Raw genomic sequence first — 26,857 nt, 5'->3', positions numbered from 1 at the left:
AGGACAAAACAGGGTGACAAGCGAGCTGAATACAAAACACGCGGCCTGGTGTTGATATAGACGTACGGGATGGGCACCTGCGGCGTGAGGTAAGAAAGGCGCAGTTGTCCTCACGAACAATGCGCCCTTTGCTGTCCAGAGGAGATGCTGCGCTGCGCAGATCTTATCCAGCAGACTGGAGGCACCCCGCGCACACCCTGGAGGACAATGCGGCGCGATCTGTCGAGCACGCCGCCCGGTGATAAGGTGGCGGGAGAGGGGCGGCTCTGAGAGCAAACAGAGCCTTTCCCGCCAGAGGAGGCGGAGGGAGATATCGAGCCGCGGCACCAGCCTATCGCCGGCTGCATCCGCCTCGGCGTGGAGTGTCAGCCTGCTTATTAGGCTGTGATTATTGCCATTCTTCTGCTATTGATCCGCGGGTCGATGCTGCCCGACACAGAGCACTCACTCCCCCTTACCCCTGCTCTCCCCTCCTCCAGGCCTCACCGGAGCGCACACCACTGCATGAGCCTTCACTTTCAGCTTGTCGTCACGCTTGGTGCGTGAACTCCTAGCCAGGGCTTTAAGTGGGATTAAAATACTGGCAGGGGAGGGGGTTTGAGGGGGAGGGGGGGTCTCTCAAAGGGGCGTGGACAATGTAATTAAGGGCATGGTTTAAATACACGTAAACTAAAAATCTGTGCTGGGCATAGTGTGCTGCCCAACTTGTATTTTGCTGTTTGTCATTGCATCCAGATTTATGATACAACAAGTAACGTCATACTGTGTCAGGACTATTTATTTGCTTTGTCAATGATTGTTAGTTGCTTAAGATAAATAAGCAGCAACTATGGCTTGTGAATAATATTGAAAAAGCTTCCACTTAAAGCCCTGGTGACACCACGACAATGTTGCTGCTCCTGAGTTTCAAAAACAGAAGGGAAATCCAGAGAGAAAATGATTCTTTACAGGATTTCCCTTCCCCTAGAACGCTCACCTGGCATGACATCATGCCGTAACTTCTCTACTAGTGAGAAGTGAGCAGTGTGAGCATGCGTACATGATGTACCTGCTGTCACTGCAATCTAGAAAAACAGACCGCCTGTGCCAGGGCACCAAACAGAGCCCGATAGACGCATGTTTCCAGGCCCTCTTTAAAAAACTGCTGGTGCTCAGACCCGGTGAGACCCGGCCCACTTAAAACCCTGCTCCTAGTGCCCTGGGGTGGAAAACACACTCATATCTTGGTATTCATTGAGCGTTTTCTGTACCCTTTGTAAACAGGGCAACAGCTTAACCGAGAGAGCCGAACTAAGGTCCCTTCCCTACTACACCTATGCTTTAACCCCTTTGATGCGGCCGCAATTCCCCTGATGTGCTGTAAACAGCACGAACAGGGGCGGGCCGTGACGAACCCCAGCCGTCATCAGCACACGAGCACCGTAGTGCATGACGGCTGGGGTTCGTCATGAGCATGGAAGGGGTTAAGGCTTTTTCACCTTTGTATTTGTGCTGTAGAATGCAGCACACATGCAACATGGGAAAAACGAGGAGAAATGAAAACATTTCTCCTTGTTGCGCCTGCCTTGAGGAGGCGCAGGATTTTGCCGCACACCCCTGTCGACAGTTCTTTGTAGATATGGATTTGTGTCAAAACCCAGGGGTGGTTTGCATGGGAACGCCCATGCACTACCCATGGTCACCCCTTTCATGCAAAATAATGCAAAGCAAAACATTGCACAACGTGGGCTACTCTCCAACACAAATCACAATTTGAGTTGACTTTCATGATATGCGTTGGGTAGTATATCACACCCGAACATTTTTAGCAAAGTCATGCAAACCAACCGCAAAGCATGGTTGTTGATGAATGGGTGGGTACTGTCCGGAATTTCCGGAACCAAACAGGGACAAGACCCAAATCTACGGTTGCCACTTCTCCCTCAAGTGGTTACACCCAAGAACCACTATGTTGAGCAGCTTAATAGAAGTACGGAAAGCGGGAAATTGTGCCCAAGGGTTCAATCATAATGTCCTGTAATAATGTAGTCCAAAATGCATTCTCTTATTTGACAGCTGCTGTCTCTTTATTTCATTTAAGTTCTTTGGATCTGTTCCAAATAAATGAACATAAATATCAGAGAATGCATTTTGGACTACAATATTACTAACGCTGGGCGAAGTTCGCGAAGTAGCTCTACGCGAAGTGCACTTTGCGCTACACGAGCTATGCACAGCTACGCAAACTGCGTAGTGCACTGTGCAAAATGTTGTTCACACTGATTACACAGTGCCGGATGCTTGTCCGCACTGTGCAATTAGTGCAAACCGCATCTTGCACAGTGCAAGCAGTCGTTTTCTGCTGCTCGAGTAGATTTCTACTCGAGTAGCAGCTTTCTCAACACAGACTGGTAGTTTCTCATCGCAAGCGGTCACGAGCATACACGATCACTCGCAATGAGAAACCTGACCTTCCCGCGTTGGGAATCTCGCCCGGAGGTTTATTTTCTACGCTCGCAATCAGTAACTTTATGTTGCTGATCGCGAACGAGGAAATAGTCTTGCTGAGATGTCATTTTGCTCGCTCGCGGTCGCCAACTTGACGTTGAGGACCGCTAGCTAGCAAAAAATGACCCCTACGCTACGCGTGTTTGCATTGTGCTACATGCAATTTGAGTAGTGTGAAGTAGCGCAAATTTCGCAAACTTCGCGAGCATAGCATAGTACTTCTCCCAGGGTTAATTATTACAGTACATTGTGATTGAACCACTAGGCTTAATTTTCCACTCCCAAATATCTATCAAATGCAAAGCATTTATAAATCTGGGCCTGTGTGTCTAACTTGGCTCGGAGAGCTGGTGAACCAGCTGAGCTAAGAAAATGTTTGGTGTGCAATTCATGCAATAAGCATCATGTAGGTCTCTGACCAATTTTCTTAAAAATTCAAACAACGTATTTCCTTAACAGCCAGGAGTGTTTTACCTTAATACACCAGATTCTATCACTGCATTGAGAGGCATTTCTTGAAAGTAATAGTTTTTAAAAATTAACTTATAAACATTAACGTCACTATCCTGCCCTATAAGGCAAACTAGAGGTCATATGCACCCTCTATGTTGGCTAGATTCCTATTATACATGGAGATTACACGTGGAGCGGCATTATAATCTATTAAATCAAACAGAAAAAAGGGTTTTGCACAGTACACACGCTAAATTCGTGTACTTCAAGGCCCTCTCAGAAAAAGAAGACAGGGAAATAAAATGTTTGCCTAGAATCACACAGTTTGGTAAAGCTAGTAAATTGGGATTAATCCTAGGTTTTGTGGTTTCATACTGTGCTATTCACCTACTAGATGGTGTATCTATATCTCTCCTGTTTCACATCAATGGATAATGCTTTGTTTTTAAACTCAGTGCACAAGGTTTTAGAGGGCGTGAGAGGAAGTAGACACTTGAAAGCTCTGCCTAGTTTTGGACACCACTGTCCAAGAGGACCTCAGTCTGAGTCTGAGCCAGAGCCAGGCATCTGGCTTGAGCCTTCAGTGGCTCGCCCACCTCAACTTCCAAGGCTTTGCTTATTTTCTGGGTGGTGTGGTTGCAAGATTTATCTAGCGCTTCAGACCCCAGGTGAGGCCGTGATGGCGTGCACATTTGGTCTGTCCAGCCCTCAAAGCCGGTAATGGCGGTGTTTCTTGTAGGATCACAGGCTGAATAGCTTTTGCGCTTAAAAGTAGTAGATGTTGTATTCCTATTAAATGTTGTATTCCTAGTAGATGTTGTATTCTCGCAACTCAATGGTACTAAGTTTATCAGCCTCAGAAGCATGAAAGCTTATATGGCCATGGCACATTTCAAACTTGTGACAAGCAGATGAGAAAGGATTATTTTCAATGGGTTTGGACAATTAGAAAGAACAAGGAACAGAAACCGCACAGTCTAGAAAGAATTTTTAAAGAGGACTTTGTTTGGTTTAAATACATGGAGGGGGAGTGGAAAGGGATCTTGTTTTTAAACTTGCAGCCATAGCTAGAGGTGGTCATATTCTTCAAAAAAGTGAGCAAACACTACTAATGTTTTTCAAGCGTTTCCAGTGGAAACCTACATTTTTGCAGAAAAAAACGCAAAAGTACGTCATTATTTTCCGACATGATGCCAAAAATGTTCACTTTATAGCAATTTAGACCACAACTGCCCCTCCATTAGAAGATAACAGACCTCCTGAAACTTTCCTCAAAAGCACTCATCTTGCCAGAGATGAAAGTCGGGGCAAGGATTAAAGCTCTCCCCAGTTCTGTCTCCTCATATATCTCCCCACTCAGCCTACTAGTGTCATCCCAGCAGATTCTCTTTCCACCTTCCACAATCTCTTATCTATTGCTCTTGCATGCTTGTAAGCATTCTGCACAGGCACCTGCCTGCTTCTCACTCTGAAAGGAACTGCACTTGCCGTTCTCCCCCTCTGCGGAAGGGGTGGGAGCTTCCGCTGGTGGCTGAACGGGTGGACTGGGTGCTTCCTGTCCACATGCTCAGCAGGCAGGTGACAGCGGCCAAGCTGGCAGTCAACAGACTCTGGGCCTTCCTTAGAGTGGTGCAGACGGTTTATCTTCTGTAAAGTGGTCCACTCTACCACACCTGAGGATTCCCTGAGTCATTAGGAAGGTGGGGAATCAAAAAGTGTCAGATGATTGTGCGTCAGCCAGCTCCATCATGGGAGACCTTTAGCTAAAGACCCTCCCTCGTAGGACTGCCGGTGTCCAAGTGTCATTAGCTCTGCCCTCTTTAGTTGAGTTTTCATCTTTATGGCCATCATATAAGGTACGATGTTCGTAAATTGAAAAAAATGAACACGCCTCCCATCTTCTGGGAGAAAATACACATGCCATAATGCATTTATTATTATTTTTTTTAATTTCCAGAAAAAAACCCTGCTTTAGTAGTTCGTTTCTGGAAAACAAAAGTAATGTTGAGCAACCTACATTGGTGCAAGAGTCTGTCCAGTACCACATTTTGGGGGCGAGTGCTCCTGTGCCAGCAAGAACACTTTCAGCGAAGCAAACATTGCCACAATGGCAGGACTGATAATTCTGGAGAGTAGCTTGCCACCGGGTCTGGAAAAGCAGGGCCCCTGCAGCCATAGCCATTTGGTGGACTGTCCACCAAATGCTCTACATGGCTTCCCCGGTTAGGGTCAGTAAGGCTGCTGGCCTAGGCTGATCGCTGCCACTATGAAAACTCCACCATTTCTCCAGTCAGTCTTTCTTTTGGATCTTTTGATGCCTGCTAAAGCTTCACCTAATACCTTTTCTTTCTACTAATCCTGAGCAGAAAATAATTGGGAGATTTACAAACATTCACAGATCATTTTTCCTCAAAAATATGGGTATACTTTTAAAAGATAAGTAGGGGATTGAAAGAGATTAGCAAATATTCTAATTTGGGTTGTCCTTAACCCATCTCTAGCACCATGAACAAAGCATTTAAATCTGATTCTAAGCATAGACACACCTCGTGCACAGCAATCCCATAGACTACCTGCAGCAGCTGCTCTTGCTTCAGTCATCCCAGAGGACAACCTCAGAATGGCCCCAAGCACTGCTCTTGATCCGCTTCTATGAAGGCAGCGCCCTTGTAAACAGCATCCCCCGGGCACATGCAGCATCCTTGAAATATTCACTCCATGTCATAGATTGACTCCTCAAAGGCCTTTGAAAGTTTAAAACAAACTGTCCCTGCACTCATGGACCTCCTGTTGCTCCCTGTGCCAGCATCCCCATCAAGGCCTGCTGCCAACAAACCAATTACCAATGCTGCTCCACCTCACCGGGTACCCAGGATCAAACATCTCCACAGAACAGCCTGCATCCAGCCACCACATCTTGTAGTGAAGCAGTGGCATCCGCCACTAACAAAGGGTGGTGGGGCGGGCGGGCGGAAGGAGTACGGGGGGGAGAGAGTGAGCGCAGCGAGGGATGGGTTAATAATAATAATTAAAAAACCTTACCTGATGCCGTCGACCACCTCCCTCGTTGCATCACTCCTGCTGGCCTCTTCCTGGTCCCAACAGCCCTGTGGACAGACTCCCATCAAATCCCTGTGTTGCAGAGCAGCGCGGGGATTGGCCTCAGGAGGCAGGAAAGACACTTCACTCAGATCAAGGAGTCTGTGGGGTTTCTCCAGCCTGGCTGTTCTATTCAGCTGGGCTAAAGAAACACAAGTGTGCACATGTGTTTTGGTCAGCTTGAGATGGCCGGCCAAACAGGTATGCGTAGTTAGGGAGTGCACAACTACTCCTCCTCCCCCTCCCATGCCCCTCCATGCACAAGCTGGTTCAGAGCTGGCAAACGAAAAATAAAACAATGCTCTTAGTTTGCTGGTTCTGCGCCAGGAAGGGAGGCGATGCTCCTCCGACGTGGCGGAGGCGCCACCACTGTAGTGAAGAGAGGGAAAGTACAATTGGGCACAGTTCTGGCAGGGGATCTGTAAGACAACATAGAGTTCCTATACCTTGTACATTAAGGGGCTTATTTATGTAATCTCTGCGTCACTTTTGCACCATGTAAAGTGGTACATGCATGATGTGGGGCTCTCATAAAGATTTACGAAGCCACGCAAAGCCACCCTATGTGGCTTTGAGTGGCTTCCAAAATCATGTATAAGGCGTTTAAGTGTAAATCGCTGCATCGCCTTACTCTGCGACCGGAGGCATTCCATGGGCGCTGCAGTGGGTTTTCAAGTGCAGCCCATGGAATTTGAAGCTGCCACAGATTTACAAAGTGATGTAAACCTGAGGAAGTACCAAAACTCTACACCTCCCGAGGTGCAGCGTAACGTGGAGAAATATGTTTATTTTGCCTCAGTTTTTCCTCTTTCCATGTGTACTACATTCTGCAGAGCATATATAAAGAGAACAACGCCTCTTAGGATTGTTTTTGTGCAGGACTGTGCCCCTTCAATTCTGCCTGCAACAGAGGCACCCTTTTACCATGGTGCAGGGGGGCCGACATTGGCACTAGGCTTCCAAAACAGTGCTAGTGCAGGCAGAAAGGACAGAATGCACTGTATCGCTTAAATATGATGCATCGCACTTTGGCGAACGGCAACACAGCAAGTTCCTTGCTGCGCTGCCCACGCCAAAATGCCATAAATGAGGCCACAAATAGTACTGGAATTAAAACAACACAAGTAAAATAAACTCTTGAGAAGTGCACTATGAATAACTGTAATATTTTACCTCCACAGGGCAAAACACGGATAAAGCAACATTTGTACGTATGTGTTAACCCTGGTAAACAACAAGGAGCTAGCTTCCAGTATGTCAATCACTGAATACTCGGTGGAAGAAACCCCAGATTCTTGTGGTGGTGTGTAACGGGGTCCTATTCACATATCAATCACGAAGACAAAGGACGGTGATAATGTTAATGTGCAGTGAAAGTGATTCAAGGATGGGGCTCACTTTAGCTTGGGTACATGCAGTGGAAAGGGCCTGTGGGCACATTACCAGTGGGGTCTGCCAGTCCCCTGCAAAGATGGTCTGCTGTCTCTTTCCTTAAACCTCTGTAGTGTTTGACCCTATAGATTGTTTAGATATTGCCTGCAGAACTTGTGTCTGAGGAAGGGGACAGCTAATGAGGCCAGCTGCCAAGGCAGTATTAAATTCCTCTAGTGTCTAGTACAAAGGAACAAAATGGGAATGTCATCATCATAAAAAAATGAGTTCACCGGGGAGAAAAATTAAAACTGAGGTAATTGTGTCTGCAGCAATGGAAATTGCATTATTGGAAAAGCAACTTCATTCGCCCACCATACATAATTACAAACATTTATTTTCAATCTCACAAAATATATTGTTCACAATGCTTTGAGTTGGAGTATGTTGCGGTCTCTTGCTATCTCACGCATTCTCCCAACAGCCTTGATCAGGGGCGGCCTTAGGCATGTGCAAGCTGTGCACCTGTACAGGGCAGCCAAACCCCAGGGGCCGCCACAACAATATAAATCCTTAATATAATAATCCTCTGAGGATGGATACATATTTGCGTGGCAGCCCCTGGCAAAGTTTTGGCGGCCTCCGGCTCTGTTCCACTTCCAAACACCCTGACCTCCCCCCCCCTCTTCACTGGCCTCCGCGCCTGCGTTCCTCCTGGTTCCTGATTGGCTTTTTTTTCCCTACCCACTGCTGGCCCGCAGGTACAGGCGTATATAACATTGCAAGCAAAATGAAGAGAATTCGAGTACACAAATCGGGTTATTCGAAACGAAAGAGAAAGGCGGCTCAGCAGGCTTTGGTAACATCACAGGAAGCAGCAATCTGGCTCCTCCTCCATAATGTTATCGTTCTGAGACGAATTCGGAAGGGTAGGAGCAGCCGTAGGTACTGGTAATCTAACGCCTTTACTGGACGTTTTATTAAAACACCTTCCTGGGCTCCACCCCCCCCAGACCCACTCTTCCGGGCCCCATCCCAACGCTCCCTGCCCAGGGCCACCATGAGCCTAGAGCCACCCCTGCCTCGATGTTCCATGCTGCTAAGCCAATGAGTGAGGTAATTGTATGGTGGTAAAGTTGAGAGTGTTTGTGCTTGGATGAGTGGACGGTTGGAGTGAGAAGGGCTGAGCAGCAGGATACTGCTCCCGGTGGGCTTTATCTTCAACCTACAACAAAGCTAATAAACATACACCTTTATAACCTACAAGGATCCATCTTCATTGTAACTTTATTGTAACAGAGTATATTCTAAAAAACTCTGTGGATCTTATGATCGGAATCATACAACATTTATTATGCTTATGATATGTGTTTGAAATATGAAAAGATTCTTCTTTCACAATTGTTGAGGAAAATAAAGCCTTTGTATCATTTGGAAGAGGAGTGTGAACGCATATGAATTGTCTGTTATACACCCGAGGTATTTCATATAGTAATAGAAGAAGACTGCATAACTCAACTTGCAGTTTTAGGGCCAGATGTACGACCCTAAATTGCGGTCACAAATGGGCAATCGGCCCGTTCGCGACCACATTTTAGGGCATGGCCATGTACAAACCTCATTTTGCGAATCAGTAAATTTTATCGATTCGCCTAATGAGGTTTACGGCTCGCTATTAGGAAGGGGCATGCCAAGGGTGTCCCTTCCTAATAGCGGCTCGCGTTTGTATGTATGAATGTTTTGCAACCGCAATTGCGGTCGCAAAACACTTGCAAATTACCACCTACTTCAAGTAGGTGGTAAACCATTTGCAAACGGGGAGGGGTCCAAAAATATTTTTTAATAAAACAGCTTTATTTAAAAGCAGTCACAGACATGGTGGTCTGCTGACCTCAGCAGGCCACCATCCCTGTGAGTGCTAGCCATTCCTAATGGGGATCCAAATTGCGCCTGCCTAATTAATATTAATGCAGCATGCTATTTGGGACCCCATTACAAATCGCAAACAGTGTCTGAGACACTGTTGTACATCTCAATTTGCAACACGCAAATGCGACACAATTTCTGAGTCGCAAATGGGTGGGTCTTACATCTGGGCCTAAGTCTTTACTCTAGTTTTACTTCATTATTATGTTTATTAACTGATGTGGTGATCTTCTCTGGAAGAAGGATGACGTGTTTCGGGTGGATGAACGCAGGCCTCCTCAGGAGGGGACAAGGTACTGTATGCACATTCCGAGAAGTGAAAAAATAAAATACCTGTATGGTATATTATCGACTATATATACACCAGCATGTTACACCAAATCCAGTCCTTCCACAACAGTTACCACTTGCATGTAAACCCCGACAGCGGTTCAATGTGTCGACCAGGCACTTTGGTCTGACGGGGAAAGAAGTTAAGATACAGCCCCTGCTAAACTCGCCCTTGATTCCGCATTGTGAATACTTCAATGAGCATACTTTCAGTCCGAACTGGCACACATTAGAGCCTGTTGACGAACGGCCAGAACACCCTTAAGAAACCATTGTACCGGAAAGAAGTTCTGAAACTGGCACCACATTATACCTTCTGCTTCTCTGCAATACACTTAAAGACTCGTGACCTGGGAGTTGATTAAAACGTGTCTTTGATTAATAGAAAACTGGCTGGCTCTACAAACTAATGGAAATTTAGTAACTCAAGAGATAATTGAAGTGACAGAGAGCGTATGCTCACCAAATATAGAGTCTTACCTTAATTACCTTAAAGTGCTTGTTATAGGAGTAAGTCGGCTCAAGCTGGAATGCGCTACCAGAGATGACGCATCGAGGAGTATGTTGTTAATTCATAATTTGGTATATGGGGAGGGACTCCGCCGTAGTGTATGGTGAAGGAAGCCCTGACGGCTCTCTGCAAATTGAAACAGAGACAATTTAAGGCAGGTGCCAATTCAGGGTGCATTAGTCAAAGTGCCCCCAGGGGAGTTAGAGGCCTACCGTTACATTGCTACAATGACAGTGGGTGCACCACGTAGCGAGCTGCTGTGCAGCCCGCGTATGACCTACGTGGAGGGTGCCAGGGGGGCATATTAAGCAGGTGTGGGCCACCAAAATGGAAGGGCAGGACCACCCCTCTAAAGAAAGGCCTGACTCCTGGATCCCGCAGAGCCTCATCTTAAAGAGGGGAGTTACAAGGAAACTGTACATAAATGGTGAAGCCGTACTGAGTGGACTGACGATTTTGGGCAGTCCACTGAATTATTAATTCCAGTTGGTCTTGCCATGGTGCACATAATTTATTTATGTGGCCAAGCAAAAATTATGCACAACAGATTATGGTCTCCAAATAGTTTTATACTAAATATACTTAAGTGGTGAACTGCAACCACAATATCAGAGAATCATTTGATGTTCCTGTTGTGTTCCTGGCTTCATATTTACAATGATATATAAGCACCGCCCTTGTGGACATGTGATGCTCTGTAGGACAATAAATCTAAGCAATAAGCGTACATATCTGTACCGTGGCCTTTGCAATAAATCCAAACGCGTAATTACAAAAAGATACGTAGACGGACTTGTAGATCAATGCATTATCAATTGCAGTTTTAGTGCATTAACAAGAGGTGGATAATGTGTGACTGTCGTCATTAAATGACGTTAATGCAAGCCCTACGCCATCTATCATACAGTTAGCGCAGTCATGGATGGCCTGTGGTTGGAGACCTCCGCACAGTGCTGCAGGCCTACGAAGGAGCATTGTAACCAGTGCTGTCTTAACGCATGGGATGCTTGGCAGTTGCCCGGGGCCCCACGACCATAGGGACCCCATGCAGAACAGAATTTAACACAAATTTTCCGTTAAACATTGTTATTCCTATGAGTGGTTGTGTAGGCAGGGCCCAGTGCACTGCTTTGCCCGTGGGGCCTATAATGCTGTTAAGACGGCCCTGATTTTAACACGCGTGCTCTCCATTAACGTTTTGAGAGCGATCTGAGCTCACCACACGCAACTGCATAAAGTCGTGTATTGTCTTTATATTGTGCTTGTTTTCTCTTTTTTATGTGTTGTGGTACTGCGCACATCAACTGCTTTTAATACCACATTTAAATGTGCTCCGTTTATAGGCCTTTGGAGGAGGAACACCCCACCCCCTTTATTTGTCACTGCTGTCCAGAAGATGCCAACCCTGACTTTGTCACTGTTAACCCCATGACATTTCTGCCTACGTTTTCCACTCCTAGCGCCATGAAATGGGCACCTCCGCTTTCCACAGCTAGGCGCATGATGCCAGCTCTTGTAGGTTCCACTGTTGTACCCGGGCTCTCAGAGATGAAACGGGCATGTGACTGGTTCTACCTCCAGGTTTCACGCCTCCATGTCTATGCCTGGCGCCTGATGGACCGAGTGTCACTGCCCCAAGACCTAATAGCCATAGTCCATAAGCACCCAATAGAATGGCTCCTTTATGTCGGACACTCCTCAAGTGTGCACTATGTATGACTGTTCAATGGATCACCAAATATGTTGTAGTATAAAGGTAATAGCCGATGTTCCAGGTAAGTTCAGTTGAAGTTTATTTCATAAGGTGAAGGAGTAGCTTAACAACCACAACAGGTCCCATCAGTCTCCGAGTCAGCATACAACTGACTCCCATAGAACCTCCCAACACAGAACACATAAGAACATTCCAACCCACACTATACATTCCAAAACCCACTTAATACAATGCAAAGGATACCACACCTTTATAACAGGATGCTTTTATATTGTGCCTATTAAATGGGCTATACATTTGTCTTCACTTTGTTTTTGTGTGTGGTGGAAGTTGTAAGGGTAAAGTTAGAACTTCACAGTATAACATTAAACCAGGAGAGACTGAACCGAATTCGCCACAATCAATTACGGGGGCTGACAGGAACAGAGAATAAGATTTATCTAGGAAAACTGCTAAATTATTGTAATTCCTCCTTCACACACAGCTTGATAAAGTGATTTTTAAACCTGAAAGCTGGCAGATAACTGATTTCTCAGCCCAATAAAGGTATTGATTTGAGATTATAGACAATTGCCATTGGGCTTCAAAGTTAACGGGAGGCCTTGCTCTTTCACTGTTCTTTCATGGCAGCTTTGTACCATGCTGCATGACACCAAGGGCAACTTCAGAGTGCGGACGGTCATTAATACTTGACAGAAAAGGAAAAAAAATGAGAACCTACGGGTTTTGGGGAATATTGAATGACCTTCGCTAATGTCATAAGTGTTCTGGGAAAACAATGCGATGTTGTTTTTGTACCGAGGTGCACCTGTGGCTTGAAAACTGAAGTTCAGGGGCTTATATCTCTCCTCAGATAGGACCGATAGGATAAAGAAAGAAAACGTGGACATTTATGAGAATCTTTCGCAAAGTAAAATCTTTGAACGAGGCAAAAGCAAAATGATGCACTTTCCAGCACCACTTTCACACGAATCGTCCAAAAATCCGGAGAGGCTGAAAAAAACGGTAGAAGGAGCCTAACAATGTTATGGTCGGCCTAACAAGTTTTAACACTTTCCCCTGTGGGGAGTTGGACCTTACCCCTTACCTCTTGTCAACCAGACATTATAAATTCCATAAAATGGCTCATGAGCTATATGTAATGAATATATGATTTTTCAACTATTACAAGTTCCACGCATGGCATTACCACGCGAATTTTACATCGCAAGTGGCTTTACCACGCTGGAATTTACAACGAAGGATTGTACCACGGTAGAAACGTCTTACCTGCACGTCTTTCTCCAGCAGCCCCTTACTTCCATCTACCATGGAAACAAGCGTCAAAACACGTCTTCTAAAATAAAAAAAGGACTGTTTTTTTTACGTACACTGCACGTCTTTGGGGGAGGGTCATTCCTTTTACTTCATTAATTCCACAGAGCGTTTATTTTATTTATCTAACTCGCTCCTTAATTTTTGTTATTTTTTGGGGGGGAGACCCCCCCAGCCCCCCCAGCCCCCCTAGCCCCCCTCCCAACCCTCTCCCAGCCCCCCCAGCACGACTGGACGGAATACCACGTCTCCCCCCAACCCACGCTGAACGTACTTTCGTGGTCAAGACGGTCGTTGAAGGCTCCCTCGTTGAAGAGACGTTTGCGGGGTAAGTGGATCGTTAAAAACGCCAAGCGTGGAAAAGACATCGTTGTAAATTATGTTTCCCATATGTAATGTAGCCTGTAAAATCTGAATATGCGATAAGTGTAACTGGGATGACTCGACCTGGAGCAAGTTAGTTGTGGCAGCAAGGCCTGGTGATAATAGGTTCTTTCGAAAAATTACTGCTCATTGAAGCTCACACTTCAAATCTTAGATCGAATGCTACCTGAACCCAGGAGCCTGCGTGAACTATTTTACTAAATCATAGGAAGATACACTCGATGGGCATTATCCTTCCTACCACTCCCCACTACAATCGGTCCCGACGTGCTCTTATTTTTCCTTTGAAGAAATTAAGGCAACTATAGTTGCAGTAAATTGGGCAAGGCCCCGGTGCTGGACAAAATCCTTGGAGAATTATTCCGCCATGATCTCTCTGTATGGATCCCATAAATGAAATAGATTAAGTAATGCCAAAGCTTTATGTGCTCCGATCCCATCCCCGACACCTGGTAAGGTGCAGAGATAATTCCCATCTACAAAAAGAGAGACCGTACGAACCCAGGCAACTATAGACCAGTAAGCCTCTTGGACACCCTATAGTACGTCTATTCGAGACAGATACTAAATAAACTTAATAATTGGATTAATGACACAAAACTTCTGACTCCTTTTAAGGCTGGGTTCAGATCCAAAGTAAGAACGATAGACCAAGTCATGCTGCTTCTCCTTATTACAGAGAAGTACACCAAGTTGTGAGATGATCACTTGTATATAGCCTTCGTAGATCTCAGGGCAGCCTTCGATCTAGTCTCCAGAGGGCATATTACCAAGCAATAGCGATAATTATCGCTATTGCTTGGTTAGAGACAAAAATTTACTGCTGAGCTGCGGCGATTTTTACCGCAAATAAATCCTGGTATTACCAAGGTTTATCGCAAATGCAATAAAAATCGCCGCAAAGCATGAATATCGCTGAAAAGTCAGCGATATTCATGCATTACTGAGCTAATGCTCTTAGCCATGTTATCCACCTCCCATTGGATAACATGGCTAAGAACTGCTCAGGGCAGGTGTTAGCTTTTGGAGACATTCGCGCCTAGCACGAATATCTCCAAAAGTTGGTAATAGGAGATAGCGAGGTTAGCAACTGTTTCCAGTCGCTAACATCTTGGCACGCCCACTTTGCATGTCATTAGTGATAAATATCACTGACATGCAAAGTGGGGCCCAAGATGGTCGCTATCTCCTACTAGCTGTCGCTAACTGGTGTTAGCGACAGCTAGGTAATAGGGAGATAATTTTATCTCCGCTTTCTTGGCTTTTAAAGCCAAAAAAGCGGAGATAAACCCCCTTGATAATATGCCCCCAGGAGTTTGCTGTGGGCAACGCTTAAGACTATGGGGCTCCCTGAAGGCCTTCTTAGCCAATTAATAAGATTACACAAAAATAATTACTCCCAAGTCTGATGGGGACTTAGGGGCAATCGACAGATCGCGTTCCTATACGTAGAGGGGTGTGAAAGGGGTGCCTGCTGGCCCCCCTCTCTTATCCCTCTATGTAAACAACATTAGAGGGGTCCTTCTAGAAGGATATATAGATGCTCCCAAATTAGAAGGTGTCTGTGTCCCTGCTCTTTTTTTTGCAGACAACACTCTTCTAATCTCCCAGACCCCTATGGGTCTGCAGCAACTATTGAATAATTTACAAAAAATTGTGTATCTAAGGATTTGGAGTTCAATGTTACAAAGTCAACATTAATAGTAATTAGGCCCTACAAATCTTTTACGTTTTTTCACTGGGTTGTGAATTGAAGGTTTGACATTATATAGTGTATGATTCAATTTGCACTCTCACTGATCTGGCCACATTTAACTTCTGTTGCAAACAAAAAATCAGCTTTCAAAGCATCCAAATCAGAAGCAACAGATGGCAAAGGAAATTGGTAGCTCTGACTTGCAGAGCAGTGACTAGGGAAGACCCTGTTTTATTTTCTAATTAATCAAAGTTCCCTCCATGCCTTGTAGTTAATGCCACTCGTTAGTGTGCCAAGTGCTTGCGCTGTGTTGGCATTAGCGCGGTGCTGGCTCGCCTTTGGATGCCCCCCCCTGCGGTACTTGTTTTCATTAATGGTAAATCAAGAGTGGACCGTCCTTCCCCCTGGGGTTTTTCCCACTCCCCCGAGCGCCTGGGCTGAGTGCAGCGGCTGCAGCGCAGGCAGCCAGTGTGAGGTGCCCCGGCGGCGCTGCTGATGGAGAGGACGCTCTTCTGATTACAGCCACACTGCGGCCGGATTATATTGTCTCTTCCAAGCCCTAATTAGAACAGAAAGTTTTCCCCGCGGCGACCCGCACAAACCAAATAAAGTTAGATAAGAGGGAGGGCAATGAAAGTGAGTTTGTAATTGATGAAAGGGCAGATTGGGGAGGTGGGAGAAAGCCTAGAAAGGAGGATAGGATTTGATGCAGGGGAAAGGAGAGACAATGGGAACTTTAAAAAAAGTCCTAAAAACAAAATAGGAATAAAGACAGAGGAAGAGTCGAAGAATGGAGCATACAATAAAAGGATCACAGGTAAAAGAAACATGGGATGAAAGAAACAAATGACGAAGGCACACGGGACAAAAGGGAAGGGTTAATGGAGGGAGGCCAGGGCAATGGAACCCGTAAAGTAAGATCAGACGGAAAGGAGGTAAGAAAGAGAGTAAACTGAAGACAGACAGAAAAGACCAATTGAAAGAATGAAAATTGAAGATGCAAAAAGGAAGAGAGTAGGTGTACAAAAAAGAGAATTGGGTTAGAAAATACTGACTAGGAAAAGACAGAAACAGAGGTGAAGTTGGGTAGATCAATAGTGAGAATAACAAATTCAATTAAAAAATATCAGTTGGGGCAATACTAAAGCAGAGAAAGGAGCACGGGCAGGTAGTATGATAAAGGAGCAGCACATGTCACTGTTCTGATCATGTTCTACAGCATCTGGCAAAGCACGGGTAACAAATGCATCCCTGGTCCAGGGGCGAGGACGCACTGACCTGAAAAAATAATCCAGTTCAGGAGCAGGTTTGTTGTGAAATGCATTAATAAGGAACGAAGGGGCCTGATCCAGAAGTGGTGAATCACACATCGCAATTCGTAAAGTCACAGTGTCCAACTTCAAAATACCTTTTTACAATTTACTAAACTCCTTTATCAATATGGAAAAGCCTTTCTAAGTCGTAAAAGAGGGGTTTCATACATTTGGTTTGCAATTAAGATGGGGTATGAAAGTTCGCTCCTGAGTGTGTCGGGTGTAGGGTCAAAAGGACCACTCCCTGCTCCCCCCATGTCTTCCCAAAGTGGTAAACCTTTTTTTAAAGCAACATCTATTCCTTTAAGAAAAATGGGCAGATTTACAAAAACAATCCCTGTTTGAGAATGCAAACGCAGGGATGGTGGACTTCTGTCACTGGCAGGTCACAAGCCCTCTGTTCGCAGCCAATCACGTGTGGTGGCAGAGATATAACTAATAAATATTTATTAGGCAGCTCATTTTACAACCGTCTGCAAATGAGAATTTTGTGATGCATAAAATGTCACATCCAAAAATCACATGCAGGCCACAAAAAGTCAGTGCGCAGTTTGCACCCAGTCAGCGGCGTCTCCTCCGCTAAGCGTCGCCCCCCTTCCAGAAGCCAAAAGGCAAGGCAAAATAAAACAATAATAAACAGTGGTTTAATATTGATTTATTTTGTGCCTTGGGGTCTTGGTGGTGGGGCTGGGGGGATAACAGGCATCCACGGGGAATGGCTTGCACTCTTATCAGTGTGCATGACTGTTAGGCCGGACATCTCATGTCGGCCAACCAGTCATGCGTACTTTGCATGTTCTCCATTCAGGCTGCATTACAATGTAGGTGGAGAACTTAAACATATGCCCAGGCCCCCAGTCCCTGGCTGAGCACCGAAAAACAGCGGTCAGACCAATCACAATGCTGCACTTTAGCCTTGTGATTGGCTCAGGAGAGCCTCAGTGCTTGCCAATCACAACGTTGCTTTGCAGTGTTGTGATTGACAATAGGGAGCCTGGGTGCTTCCTGCTTCCTGACAGAGCAGAGGGGCTACGAGGAGGGATGACAAGAGACACAGCGATAAGGTATTTAAAAAAAATATTACTATCGCCCTGCCCCCCAGGCCTGATCCGGGCCAGCCGTCACTGCACCCAGTATTTCTGGCCTGCCCAGTATCCCGGGCCACGGACAGCCACGAACTGCATCAATGAAACTGCAGTTTAAGTTGATGGGAGCTGTGCATGGTGCTAGAATAATCAGTTCAGTACCATGGACAGCGTTGCACCCCACCAGGAAAGAATGAAGCGCACGTCTTGGAAGGCAATGGATTACACCCATAAGAAGCACAGATCAGGGCCCAGGGAGTGTTGTGCATCGTATTAAGGACAATGGCGAATAGTACATCGCACTGACACATATTGCAATTCAAGGCCACGAACAAGAACACATTACACAGACCATCCACTTGCATAACTCCATCTCCCTTTCTCCTACACGCTTGCAACCACACAGTTTGAGTAGTCTCCGCTGTCCACCCCTAACACCTGTACCGTCCCCGCATAGGCTACCATACGCGCAGACACGCATCTCATTCCTCATACTAGCATTCAATACCTCAGTCCTAGACCTCCCACCTTGTTGTTGCGTCAAATCCATGCACAGGCACAGCGAAAAAACAGGGTCAGATCACCACTCCGGGCTTCACGCAAGAATTCACACACTTAACGCCCACTGCAGACCGACGCGCTCCCGATGATGGCTCTCCCACCGCGTAGCCTGCTTCTCATCTGCAAGTGTACTTCAGCACCCGTCAGGGGCTCATGTGCTATAGGAATGCATCTACAACACAATGCAACAAAGAAATCCGTTCAGGGACAGGTGGGCAGGCTCTAATACTACAGGCCTTGACTGGAGACAGCCATGCATAACAATGTATTAGGTTAGGCACCATGAACTGCTGTGCATTGCACTTACACATAATGGGACGTTTGACAGTTGCACAATGTGCTAACAGAGTATGCAGTTCAGCAGCAGTGGCTTAGTGAATCGCATTGACAAATAATACAATGTTAGAGCAAGAATATATAAATGCTTTGTCATTACTAGCGGCTGTCGTTCCGCTGCAGTGGCTTTGTGGGTTGCATTGATACATAATGCCTTTTAATTGCGCGTGCATACATGCATTGCACTGTTACTAAAGAATGCGGGTCAGGGTAAGGGCCAGCTGTGTCTCACTCCGTGGAATGACACGGCTCAGAAACATGTGCAGATGCAAGGTGCATTGAAAAAGATCAGCTATACAACAATTATATAGCGAAGAGTACAATTGGGGATGGGGGAGTGGGTGTTACATAATGTAAACCATGTATCTTGGGGCAAGGTGGGTCTGTGTTCTGTCCAAAGAAATGCACCTTTCAGGACAATGGACAGCGGTGCCCTGTGCTAATAGAGAACACTCTTCGGGGTCAGCTGAACATTTCACTAATGCGTCATTGAAAGGCCCGAGATAACGGCGGATTGCACTAATAAAAGACACATTGAAATATCATGGATACTTATAGTGAGTGGCAGCTCACGACAATGGACAGCTGTGCATCATTGTAATTTGTAATAAATAAACCGATCTAGGCCATAGACAGTTGTGCATTGTTCTAATAAACAATACTGTTCAGCGTCAGCTCCACATTTCACTAATAAATAGTGCATTTTAAAGTCAGAGACAGGTGACAACGGCACTAATAAATGTACAGTGAAGGGTCACAGAGAGTAATAGTGAATGCAGCTCGCCATCAGGGTCTGCTGTGCGTCACACTAATAAACCAGTTCAGAACAATGGACAGCGGTGCACTCTGCTAACAGAGAATACTGCTCAGGACAGGTGCACAATTTTACTAATAAATAATGCATTTCAAGGTCAGAGGCATTATTACATTGCACTAGTATTACAGTAAAAGATAACAAGTACTAATAGTGAACTATCCTCTCGATCTGGCATCGCTGTGCATAACATTACTTAAAACTGTTTAGGACCATGGACAGCGGTGCACTCTGTTCATAGAGAATACGGGTTAGAGTCATGTGCAAATTTCACTACTACATGATGCATTTCAAGGTCAAAGCCAATACTAAAATTGCATTCGTATTACACTAAAACACATTAAGATACTAATAGTGAGTTCTTCTCACGCTCTGGGGCTTTTTTTCATCGCATATAACACCTTTTAGAAATGGCAGCTCTTTACAACAGTTGGGAGGACATCCCAGGTCAGGGGACAGCTGTGGTTTGCAATTATAAGGACTACTGTTCAGGGCTGGATGCAGCTGTGCTTTGCCATGAAAAATACATGGACACCTATGCGTTATGCTAAGACAGGACGCAGTTCAAACCTGCTGAGGTCTGCATCACTAAAAGGATACAGTCCATGGCTATGTTTATATTGCCTGGTCAAAGGGAAAACTGAGCACCACACTGACACATCCTACAGTTCCGAACCAGGAGCACCTGAGCATGACACTAGTAAAGACCACGGGGCTTATTTACAAGCCCCTTGCGCCGCTGGTGCGTCACTTCTAAAATGGGGAAAAGTGACGCAGCGGTGGGGCAAGGTGCTTGTAAATAAGCGCCAACAGCTCTAACATTCACACACTATAACTTTACACAGATAGGCATACGCTGAAGGGGCAGCAACGCGTAGCACTCATGAATGGTACACACCAGGACCCGGACCAGCTGTGCGCGGCACGAACACATCCTGCAGTTCTAAAGAGGAGCAGCTGTGCATGCATGGCACCAGTGAAGACTACAGCACTAACATTCATACACAAGAACATGATAGCCGTACGCTGAAGGGGCAGCAACGCGTAGCACTCATGAATGATACACTCCAGAACCCGGGCCAGCTGTGCGCTGCACTAACACATCCTGCAGTTCTAAAGAGGAGCAGCTGTGCATGCATGGCACCAGTGAAGACTACAGCACTAACATTCATACACCAGAACATGATAGCCATATGCTGAAGGGGCAGCAACGCGTAGCACTCATGAATGATGCGCTCCAGAACCCGGGGGAGCACTGCACGACAGTAGTAACAAGCATTTGCAATGCAATAGGTCTCGCATTAGGAAAGTTTGAGCTATTGGTATTGTAAATGACATTTTTTTTATTTATGTGTTTGTTTTGAAAATAGCCAAATAATTAGCTTTGTCATTTACAATGCCAATACTTTTACCGTTTGCAAATGTGACAGCTATAGCATTTGTAATGCAACATGTTTTGTATTTTGTGAGCACTAGAGGGTAGCATAGAACCAATGCGTCAGCCCAGGGGTCCTCACATTGTAAATACTCAAGAGCCGCGGGACAAGCCATGAACTGCTGTGTCTATGCTCTTATCTTCCCCCTCTTTCTTGTGGCAATTGTTCCATCTGCTTTGCCTTGTTCCCCCCCCAACTCACTGAACTGTATGTTTGGGTAGTGGGTGTGAGGATGGAGCATGGGGGGGGGGGCTGGGATTCGAGAGAGGATGGGGATTGCATGGCTAAATATATATTTTTTTAAAGCACAATTGAAAATGTGTATTAGCACTTTTTAAAAATTATTTTTTGCCACACTATACAGAATGACTACAAGTTTATGGCAAGTCTGCAATGCCCATTCTGTAAAGCATTAACAAAAGCATTGGTAGGTCTCAAAGGCACACCCTGTTGGCTTTGCCAATGCTTGTTTTGTTCTGTAGTCTTGCAAAAGTTAGGTGGTTACCGAAGTGACATTTATGGCAAGGGCGTTTCCACATTTTTGTAAAGATCACAAGACACGGACAGATGAGCATTTTTCTGGAAAGGAATGTTCTCCAGAGAACCCCGGTGACACCAGGGTCTCCGAGGCTGCAGATAACATTTTAAGATTAGCAAGAAAAATAAACGTTTGCTCCAGCAATAGAGGGCACACTGGATGACCAAACAATCCTAGGCATTCAAGGTCAGGAACGCTGCAAAGGCCGAGTGCGCCTTCAATTTAGGTAAAGATGGCTTCTTTATCACCCAGACTGATGTTATCGCCTGAGCAAGCACGGCGCTGACTGCCGCTTCCCCCGTGACCCTGGGCAAAACCATGAACCTCGCTCTGCAGATTTTTGCAATCAGTAAGCCTTCTTTAAAAAAAAATTTTGTGGTCGAAGACCCCAGACTTATTTTAAGTTGATTGAGGCTTTAAGTTTAGGTTTGGGCACATAGAATAAAAAAATTATTTACTTTACTCCAGCCCCCCCTTTCTCCTCCAAGTCCGCATAACGAAATAAGTCTGTGGTGGGGGGGGGGGGGGGGGGGGGGGGGTCTTATGCGGACTACAGGATTCCCCAGCCGAGGATCCATACAGCCCTAAAAATGCCTTTTTCCGCATGTTTTTTCTGGGGCAGCTCTCCGAACACTTCGAGGCTGCCTGCCCCTGGTGCTCTCTGCTGCTCCAGCCTGGCGCAACGTGAAGTTAAATGTGGCACTGGCTGCTGCCTTTGTTCTCTTTCAGGTGCCGCCTGAGACCAATAGCAGGGAGGATAGGCTTGCCTGCAAGTGATCTAATCTCTAGGAGATGTCAATCTAGCTCCCTGGTGGGAGAAGGCAGCTATTTTGTGCCCACCTCTGACTTGGAAACACGAGAGGAAAACACTTAATCAGAAGAACACAAGGGGGACTGTACCTCGGACTCTACAAGGAATCTGTATTTTCGTTTTGGGAATGATTTTGTATTTTTGCTTACGGGGACTCACTTCTTCAATCTTCTCTTAGCTGCCCCTACACCACTGCAAGCTACCCGACACTGCTCCTAATGCGGCGAGCTTCCACACGTTCCAATTTCGACCTGATAAAACGTTACACATACTCAGAAATTAAGCTAAAATGGAACCAACCAGGATTATGTGCTTCATGGGTAAACACTTATAAGGTCCTAAAGGTGAGACCTATCGGCTATGCTAATGCTTGTTATTAGTTCTCTATTACTCCTTTCCCACCAAGTCAATTATTTTGTTGAGAGAATGTATGTAAGCTTGTGTACTTTGTGCCCCCTTCTTGGAATCTTCTATTCTATTGTTTGTTCATTGTCTGCAGGATCTTGATTGAACCCTTTTTTTTTGGGGGGGGGGGGGGTCGCTGCCTAAACTTCCTTCCAATTGCATGCAGGACCATTAGAAGTGAGCTGGTGCTGCTCGGTTCCTGCTGTTTCACCAGCAAATGTTTTATTTCTCCCAGGTACTGTTCACAAAATGTGAGGGGTATCCTTACAAACGAAGGGGACAGGGTTAATTGCAAAAAAAATCAGTGTGGTCTCCCCGTGACACTTGAAATACCTGGCGCAATAAACACTCTTATTCAAACCTCAGTCGTGCACAGACTGAACGACTGAGCCCAATTATATGTGAAAATGTTACATTTTATTAATAAAACCATAATAAACTCCTTTTAGAACAATTACAAATATTAACAAGTTCATATTACGGAGTGCCGCCGCGCTGCCCGCGGCGACCCGGAAGCTCTTGGCCGGCCGGCGAATCAGGTCGCGGCCGACCGGAAGTCCCGCCTCCCGAGGTCCGCGAGCCCGATTGAGAAGAGGAGACGAGCCGCGCCGCGCCGTGAGGAGCCCGCCGGAAGAGCGCAGTCGGTGAGTGGGGCCCAGGGCTGAAGTGAAGTGCGTGCGTGCCTGTGTGTATGCCTGGGAGGGGAGGGGGGGAGTGTGTGTGTGCGCGCGTGCGTGACTGTGTGTGATTGAGCCTGTATGTGTGTCGTATGCCTGCCTGTGCATGCGCGCGCCTGTGTGTGTGTGTGCGCACGCGTGCCTGTGTATGCGTGCATGCAGAGGGGTGGGGGCTGGCTGTGTGCGAGCAGGGGCTGTGAGTTGATCTGCGCAAGCGCGGGTCAGACGCGCGCTACCGCGGGGAAAACTGCGAGCTCGTAACAGATTGGTGTCCTCATTCCCCAGCATTCTCACTAACGGGCCACAATAGGTCTGAAGCAGACACCTTCAATGCTCACGCATTGAGGGTAGGTCTGCTCGACCTAAAAACTACAGCTCTAACGGCTTCACACAAGAACATTACACAGATAGACCTACAAAAAGAGGCAGCAACGCGTTGCACTTTTGAATGTTGCACTCCAGGACCAGCTGTGCACTGCACAGGCAAATAAGATAATTCAGACCCAGAGAGAGCTGTCCTTTGCACTAATAAATGCTATAGCTCAGACTCAGGAAATAACGCGTCAACTTGAACCCTTGTTAGGATTCCAGTATTGTTTGCCCCTGGTTCAGGTTTTCATGGATACCCCTGTTGTTTATAACACTTTCACTAAAAACAATACACCGTTCTGGTCCATAGTCAACGGGTCACTGTGCTCAGTAGAGAGGCTAACAACTTCTGGCTTCTAGCCTGGGGTTCATGGGCTGTCGTGTGCTGCACACAGGAGGCCCGTGCGCACATCCAGGGCTGAGGCACAGATGAGGCATTCCTCTGCACCAGAGCTGCAGACTTCAAGAATCAGTATGCAGCCTTCAAGAATCAGTATCCAGTCGTAGTCGTGGTAACTCGTGCACTGACCTTCATGTAGCAGGGCCTGGCCATTGTCCTCACAGCACACTCCTCTTGTAAGCATCCATCTCGTGGGTGCACCGGAAAGCACTAACTTTACTTTCCTGACAGCATACCAATGCAAGATGACGCTCTCATAATCCCTATCAACTAAATCTTCCCTATCCAATATGGCCTCCTCTATTAACTCATCACAAAGGGCTGCTGCTGTGTGGTGGATACATAAAGAATAACAGCCAGGACTACGAACAGCAGCGGGCAACAGTAATGAAAAAAAATACAACCTGGGCCAATGGACAGCTGCTCGTTGCACCAATATATAATACAGTGGAGCACGGATACATTTATACTGAGCTCGTTAAGGTATTCCGTTCAGGAGAGCATATATTAGAGCACCGCGATAACACAGAATACAGCCCAGGAACAGGGGCAGCTGTGTGCTGCTCGGATGAAGAGCGCAGTTCAAGACGGTAGAATGTTGTTCATTGCGCTAGACAGGAATGTGGGTTAGGAGCAGGCGCGCAACACCCATTGGACTCACCGGGCTTCAGCTCACCCCCCCCCCCCTCTCCCGCCCCCCCACCGTCGTGTGTGGCAGCCCGGGATGAGACAGATGCCGGGCACATACACAGCCACAGCCGCACCCGAACGTTTCACAGGTCTTTATAAGACCATTCGAATGTTAATTAGGCCTTGCTGTTGTGTCACCCCTTGTTGGAGGCCCTGCAGCCCCACTCTGCCTACTCATTAAAGGTTCAGCCCCCCCACACACACCCCACCCCGAAATTTGGCTCTAATTGCGCCTCTGGTTAGGAGCATGGACAGCTGCACACTGCACGGATTGCAATCACTGCTCACAGGCCTGCACTGACAAAAGATACTGTTCAGGGTCACGGGAAACTGTAGTCTGCACCAATACAAAAGGCAATACAACATCACTACAGTTGAGAGACAGCTGTACGTGGAGCTAATATAAATGCGTTCAAAGTCCAGTGGCAGTTATGCATTCCAGGGTAAAAAAAAGGTTAAAGTTGAGGTGCATGACCAGTTGTACAGTGCTTTTATAAGCATTTGAAAAGAAGAATTCCGCGCCGATGGACAGCTGTGCTTCACATTGCCATGGACAGCTGTGTATTGCATCGACAAAACGGGTTATTCAGCACCACGGACAGCTCCACGCTGTAGTAGTCAAAAAGGCAGTTCAGGACCATGGACAGAAGTGTTGCACTAATATGAGATGCAATTCGGGGCCCAAGGGCGGCTGTTCACTGCTTTGACCAAGAACAAAGTTCGGGACCATGGTGTGCTGCAGCAACAGCTGCATTTTTATAATTAAACATTGCAGTTCAGAACCAAGGACAAGTGGGTGTTTCCCCAATAAAGATAACTCAGGGCGGGTGGCAGCTAATCTTTGCACTTTTAAAGAATGTTCAGCCTCATTCACATGTAGTCCAGTACGTATGTGAATTGCATTAATGCAGTTGGGGCCTATGGATTGCTGTACTGATGAATATTGCCAGGTCCTTGGACGCCTGACCACAGTTCCGGCCCACAAACTGCATTATAGCCTTATAGCCCGGCTATTAAAGGCCCCCTGAATCGTTAAAGGCCCGCTGAATCGCTAAAGGCCCGAGCCGAAGGCGAGGGACTTAAACGAGACAGCAGGACTTTAATTGCTGCTACGAAGGGCTATAAGGCTATTAGAACATTCTGCCACTACAGGGCAGAATGTTCTAACAAATTAAACAAAGGGTTCTCGAAGCTCGAGGGGATATAAATCCCCTCGAGCTTCGCTAAGCCTTTGTAGAACTTTGGAATGTTGCTCTGGGGCCTTTACCGGCCAGTAGAAGCAGGGAGCACTCCATTGTCTGCAATGGAGCTCCCAACATTCCAATGTTCTAATACATCATTAAAGAATTACAGTGCACTGCTACAAGTATAGTTCCGGACCGGAGCTAGGCTTGTGTTGCACTATTACAAAATACAGCTCTGGGCCTACAACGGCTGTGCATTGAATGAGTAAAAGTTCTTCATTGTAATGAAAAATAATTCAGTCCAGGAACACTGTATGTCACACTCATAAAAATTGCGGGTCTGGAAAATGAACAGCTGTGCTTTAAATAGTTTAGGACAATTTACAGGTGTGCTCTGCACCAATAAATGTAGATCATGAACAAGGGCAGCTGCTCATGCAGTAATAGGGAACAAGGTTCTGGGAAACAGACAGTGCGTGCACTATTAGGGGACACGTCTCAGGACCATGGACAGCTGCACTGGCAGATAGGGCTCAATGTGGAAAGGTATACGCTTGAAAAATTAGCATACCTTCAGCAACACAGGGTTTGTGACAGCAACATGCAATTTAAAATGTATAAACACCCCTTTTTGCAACAAATTGTAATTAAACCTGCACATGACCCTAGTGGTTTTATATTATTTTTCATACTGGGGATGCGAACATAGGGATGTAGCTTGTGCTGATCCCAGTGAGCCTGCGTATGGAACTAGGGATTACTGTGTTTTGAACAAACAAGTGGTGCTCAGTGCAAGGGACAGCTGGGCACGGTGCGCAACGTTTACAACGCGTGTGTTACCACGACCTACTATTACCACGCGGTTGTAACAACGAAAGTTGTTACAACGCATTGCGCTGGGGGGGCGCTCGAGGATAGTAAATCATTTAATTTACTATCCCAACACCTTCCCT

The 26,857-nt window shown here is 46.2% G+C and overlaps 1 protein-coding gene across 1 annotated transcript in view; it reads left to right on the top strand.

The window, feature by feature from the left end:
* The window catches only part of TSPAN4 (tetraspanin 4), a 766,988-nt gene that overhangs the window by 356,540 nt on the left and 383,591 nt on the right, over nucleotides 1-26,857 (top strand). The gene's annotated exons all lie outside the window — the stretch shown is intronic.

The sequence above is a fragment of the Lissotriton vulgaris genome, chromosome 2_1 (assembly GCF_964263255.1).
Source record: "Lissotriton vulgaris chromosome 2_1, aLisVul1.2, whole genome shotgun sequence".
Classification (NCBI taxonomy): domain Eukaryota; kingdom Metazoa; phylum Chordata; class Amphibia; order Caudata; family Salamandridae; genus Lissotriton; species Lissotriton vulgaris.
The sequence above is the reverse complement of the archived record's forward strand: the minus strand, read 5'-3'. Positions and strand labels throughout refer to the sequence as shown.